The 6,398-nt window shown below is 34.4% G+C and overlaps 1 long non-coding RNA gene across 1 annotated transcript; it reads left to right on the plus strand.

Moving 5' to 3' along the window:
- Nucleotides 1-2,785: 2,785 nt before the first annotated feature.
- On the plus strand, nucleotides 2,786-5,564 carry LOC121998569. Its single transcript, XR_006116541.1, has 5 exons — nucleotides 2,786-3,414; nucleotides 3,544-3,657; nucleotides 3,754-3,988; nucleotides 5,120-5,191; nucleotides 5,476-5,564. It is a non-coding gene; the product is annotated as an uncharacterized LOC121998569 (long non-coding RNA).
- The last annotated feature ends 834 nt before the right edge of the window (nucleotides 5,565-6,398 follow it).

Here is a 6,398-nt window from a genome sequence, read left to right on the forward strand (position 1 = left end):
AAAGAAAAATGATTTTATCTGAATGAATTGATTGATCTATCATCTTTGACACGTTAATATTCTTGACGTGGCCGTGAAGGTGCACATTTACTGCTAGATGATTTAGGTCACTAGTTAGACTAGCTCAATAATTTCGATTCGTCGTTCCAACACGTACTAATTATTGCTAGTTACACTATCTTTGAATCAACAATAATTGATATCCGTTTCTCAATTTCCCTTAACTCGATCTTAATTGTTCGCCCCACCGTATTTAATCCCGTCTACATCAGTCATCCTGCTGGTCCCATTTCTGAAGACTTCTCCATGTTGCACATGCGCTTGATCAAATCGCTGCCATAAACACTAATTAATGCATTGCACATGTACTGCCCTCATTACTGAATGCTACTGCTGCTCTTACGATTGACCTAATTTTCCAACCAAAGATCAATCAGGACATGGCTTGCTAATAATTTGACGACCGAGCAGGCGCGAATCCAACTGGAGAATCATGCATTCTGATTTGCAAAAATATATTGCATATCATTATTTGACATCAATCCCTTTCTGGAAGCATTGGGAGATGGACTATGATACGGCGATAAAAGGATCCCACCAAACGTGGATCAAAGGTGAAATTAACGGTCGACATAAAAGTCAAAGACAAGGTGGCAATAATGATGAGTGGTGATCAACGATCCCATCAAAGACGGCAGAACGAAAAGCGATGCCAACTATTGATCGGGCATGAATTGTCCGATTGACCAGGTAGCTTGTCTGAGCAGAATACCCATCTGGCCAGAAACACTGACAAGAACATCAGACGCTCATTACAAATCGGAGGAACGCTAAGGCGACCGGAGCTCGTTGTCCGGACAAGCGGGAGACAATATACTGAACCAAGTCACTGCGGGGAAAAGTAGCAGAGGATGATTGAGCGGAGGAGTCCAGCTGAGCAACTACCCCGCTCGACCAAACAGTGGGACCATTCCTGTATCTCTTAATATCCCTTTGGTAGGTAATACCGCTGACAATAAGGCATGATCAACAGACGGATCGTACGATAGAAGATTCTACTGTCTTATCAGAAATTTGCATGTCCTGTTAAGATATGGTGTCAGAAATATTTTTCTGACATGTCCTTTCATAGGATAGTATGGAGAACGTGCCCATGCCTTGAGGAGCGTGCATGTCGTCCACTGTAACCCTATATAAAGTGGAGTCCATGCATCGACGGAGGTACGTGTTATTCACTATTCATGCTTGTACTTACTATTGCTCTGATATCTTCTACTATTCTGGTGATTGATTTGAGCGTCGGAGAGCCAACGTTGGGATCCATTCCCACTACAAAAAAACAGGGCTTCAGAAACGGATTTTTAAAACGAAAATAAAATCTGTTTTAGATTTATATAAATCAGAGACAGATTTAATACGGAATTATTAATCCGTTTCATTTTAGTAAATAATATATATTTTTAAAAAAATTAAGACAAAATTTAAAACAAATTTGAAACAAAATTACATATAAATTTTTATAAACAAAAATAAATATGAATTATAAACAGAATTTGAGACTGTATAATTTCTGTGACAAATTTTGTTTATAAATTAATTAAAAGTTAAAACGGAAATAAAATCTATTTCAGATTTATATAAATCAGAGATAGATTTTATACGGAATTATTAATCCATTTCATTTTAGTAAATTATATATATATTTTTAAAAAATAAGACTGAATCTAAAACAAATGTAAAACGAAATTACATATAAATTTTTATAAACAAAAATAAATATGAATTATAAAATTTGAGACGGTATAATTTCTGTGACAAATTTAGTTTATAAATTAATTAAAAGTTAAAATGAAAATAAAATCTATTTCAAATTTATATAAATCAGATACAGATTTATTATATAATAATTAATTTGTTTAACTTTAATGAAATATAATATTTGAAAAGAAATTTAAAACAAATTTTGATACGAAACTATGTATAAATTTTATTTTAAAAATAAATATGGATTATAAACGGAATTTGTGACTGTTTAAATATTTAATGAAAATTTTAAACGAAAATAAATCTATTTTATATTTATATAAATAAGATGCACGAAATATAATATAATATATGAAAAAACTTTAAGAAAGAATTTAAACCAAATTTAATATGAAATTACATATAACTTTTTATAAACAAAAATAGATATGAATTAGATTTTCTAACCCTTTCTCCTTGTCCTAATTTGGCTTTGGCTTTATCAAAGCAGGTACGAATTCTTTTTCCCACGCCTTTGATTTTTTTTTTCTCATGCTTGGTGGCCATCTCATACTACTGCAAGGTCGTTCGTAACTACGAGGTCGATTGTAGTTGTGAGGTCGGTCGCAACCACTTGAGGTTATCTACAGTTGCTTCTCAAGGTCGCAAGATTCGTGACCTTTTCAATTAGCCCCCTCATGCGACTGTGAGGTCGTCCACCCTACAGTCCCTGAATTATTGTTATTTTTATTGATTTTTATTAATAATTGTGCACTTTTATTGTAAATTATGGTAATAAAAAAAATAATAATTAAATAGTAAAATTTAATTGGGGAATAATCTTAACAGAATTTCACTACTAGAAATATCATCTACTATGGCAATTTCTTTATGACATTTAATTTTAAATGTCATTATAAATAATTTTTAATGATATATATCAAAAAGATTATTTTAAATATTAAAATATTATTTTAGACTATTTATGATGATAAATTTTGATAATGTTATCATATAACTATTTGGGTTTGATTAAACTAAACCTACGTATTTAATCGATTTTTCCCGATTCCTTCTCATTTTTCCCCGATCCTTCGTTCCTTTCTCCGATTTTGCTCCTCCAACCCCTTCATCGCCGGCGTTGGTCCACACCACCACGCCGATCTCCACGAGCTCATCGTCGGGCAGCAGTCTTTCCTTCCGCGTGCTCCACCGACGCCCTCTTCTCCCTTCCTCTCTCTTGTGTCTCTGCCCTAGATCGCCGACGGAGAGGTTTCTTCCACCGCGATCTCACCTTCACCCGTCGTCGTGGCACCTTGTCTGTGAGATACCGGCACCTATAGCTACCAGCCATCGACGCCGCCGTTCTTGTTCGTTGCCACTTCCCATCTCTAACTCCTTTTCCCATCTCGAGCCCTAGCTACCATCACTGGGATCGAGTCCAGCGGATCGTTCCAAGCTGCTGAGTGTCGCCTGAGCGCCACCTGAGCGCCACCTGAGCGCTGCCTATCCAGTACCTTGTTCTCGATCTTCCATCCGCGGCCTCTCCCTCACGGTGACATTGGGTGCGTGTTCCCATGATCCAGCGATTGCCTGGATTCATTCGCGACTGATCTGTTCCCATGGGCGCAGACGTCGTCTCTGATTGTGCCCGCCAGCAGATCCACTCTGGTTAGTCCCTTACCTTTGGGGATAGTGTTTGATCTCCTTGCTTAGTCCGACATGAAGATTTCTACCAGTGATTGGAGACTAAATTGGGGTAAGCCTATGAACTGATTTTGGATTTCATTATATGGTTAGTTGATAGATGTCTTGGATTTGGGTGATGGTGTGGGCAGCAGTAAGTATTACCCCTGATTTCCAGCAGTAGGGTTGCTTCGATCACAAACTAACAGTGGAGTGCAATGGAATTGGGTAAGTTGTGTTCCTAATTTCTAAGATTTCACATTCTTAATTGCTCTACCTGTTGGATGTGAGAGTAATCCATGGATATGGTTGATTGATTTCTAGGTTTGGTATCAATAGGATTGACCTGTTGGATGTGAGAGTAATCCATGGAAAGTAAGACTGATTATTTTTTGTGTACTGTTTTTGTGTTCTTGGATGATGATATTGTGGTGCAGCGGGATCTCACAGCATTGTGGAAAATTGATATCGATGGGAAGGTGAATGGAGCAGTTGAGACATGCTTTGGGGCTTTTCATCATTATTCACAGCATATAAATTTCTCACACCCTTGATCAAAGTCAGTTATATCTTTGCTTCAAGTTCCAAATTTGTTATGTAGTTGTGCACTAAATTGGATTACTTTGCAACTTATATACCTTTGCTCCGTGGTTTTAATTGTAATTCTATATAGAAATTTTAGATGGAAGAAAAGAGAGTCCAGGAGGCCCATGGCAATTCATTGGTCTCATGCCACTTTTTGATCCCCTGAGACATAACAGTGTAAAAACAATTCATAGAAACAATTCGTAGGGCATTGAATCTTGGTGTCAATGTAAAAATGATTATGGGTATGCTATATGTCGTAGAACGTCATTCTTGCTTTCAGCTTTGCTTCCCTTTTGGCTATACAATTTAGTTGCTCTTATGGATTTTTTCTGGAGAAGTTAGTTTTGTTTAAGCATTCTATTGATTTTTTTTTTGACAGAATCATCTTGACATAGCTGTGAGATGATATGAATACAAATGTCATCTAATGAGACTAATGCATTCTAGTTCTTAAAAAGTCACCATTGCACATATTCAACCAATCTTCTACCAAACAGTTGAATATGTGAAAAAATGTACAGAGATACTCTGAATTAGCATAAGTATAGTTCTGAGTGAGTTTGCAAAGATAATGATGGGAGTGGTAATAGGTGGTCATCTGTACATCCTTGGGTGGTGGCTATCTTTAGTATTGGCCAATGCAGTTTCATTTTCAATTCATATAGAGAAGATGTTATTCAATCAATGTGTCATTAGAAGGATTGTTTTACTTGAAAAATGGTAGGGTAATCATTGCCTAACAATCAGGACGTATTTTTTTATTGGATAAGCACTTTCACCTATCCTATGTGTACCTCATGTCATGACCGCATATGAAGCTTCTTTGGTTTTCTTAATTCTTGATTGAAACAATCAAACTCAGTTCTTGATTTGGATGGGATTGTTGAATAATAGAAGATTATTTTTTTGGACATGGAGGACTCCATTGGTATTTGGTTATGTAGCTTCAAGTAATCGAATAGTTCGTAATAACTATTGTTCTCAAGTAATCAAAGTTAGTTATACCTTTGCTTCAAGTCCCAAATTTGCTTTGTAGTTGTTACTTAACTATATATGAAAAATTCAATGATTGTTACTTAACTATGGTAATTCTTTGTTTCAGGTTAAGTGGAATTTAGTGGGCAACTTTTATTTTGTTATGTGTAGAATTCACAATAGCTCAGCTGAATTCCAAGTAAGCATAATATACTTGTATTTTGTAGTTAGGTTAGACTTAGCTCTCAATTCTTTCATTGTATTTATTCATTAGGTTTGATTTTATACTTGCTTTGCTATTTCAAATCTTAGTCATAGAATCCAAAATCCAAACTCCCTTGTTAATTCTTTAGCATTGACAACTATGGACTAATTAGTGTGTGATAATTGATACTGATTATGACTTTTGTACAATTTTAATTTATTTTGTATTAAAAATTCTGATATTGTAAGGCTTACTTGTTTTATATTTTGATTTGTTAGATTTTCTCAACAAAATTGGTTGGTTCATTAATCTGTACAAGAGAAGCAATTTAGCTCATGAAATTCGAAGACAGGGAGAGCAAAAAGAAGAAATTGAAGGCATGAATGCTATTAGCTCGAGGATGGAGGAACAAATTATTGAAAGGGGGAAAAAATTTGTTATTACAGAAAGTAGGCAGAGGAAAGAAAATCTTAAGGAGATGATTCGGAAATGATTCAAGAAATGAAATTTACAAATCATTTATATCTAGGAAAATTTAGTCTTTATAGTTTGATTATTGGTCAAATTTGTTTGGATAATGTAAATATTTATTTATTTTAATGTTAATTGTATAATATATTTGGAATTAGAAGTTATTTCTTTTTAATAATTTTAATTTATTTGAAATGAAGAATTATTAAATATATTGATGAAAAATATAAAAATATAATATAATAATATTTAGTGATAAATTTAAAAATAAAATTATATACGGATTTATAAATAGAATTGTAAACTGATTTATAAACAAGATTAATAACAGATTTAAAACAAAATTAGAGACAGAATTTACATTTAAAATTAATTTTATTTTGTTAACTTGAAAACAGATTTATAAACAGTTTTTTCTTCCGTTTCTAAAATTAGAGACGAAATATTTTCGTTTCAAAATTAGCTACGGGACTTTCACTAACGGATTTTTGAGACGGAATATTCCGTCTCAAACTTTCTTTAGAGACGGAAAAATGATTTTCAGAGACAGATTTTTTCGTCTCTAAAGCCTTGTTTTCTTGTAGTGTCCCTGACCCGGCATTGACATTTCTTGTGTTACAAAGAGGAGCGAAGTCTACACGCGGTCATCCCAGAAGCCACATCCCTAGCTAGCATTCTTCACGATTTTTGGACATGATCATATTAACACCGTCTGTGGGAACATAGCCTA

The sequence above is a fragment of the Zingiber officinale genome, chromosome 6A (assembly GCF_018446385.1).
Source record: "Zingiber officinale cultivar Zhangliang chromosome 6A, Zo_v1.1, whole genome shotgun sequence".
Taxonomy (NCBI): domain Eukaryota; kingdom Viridiplantae; phylum Streptophyta; class Magnoliopsida; order Zingiberales; family Zingiberaceae; genus Zingiber; species Zingiber officinale.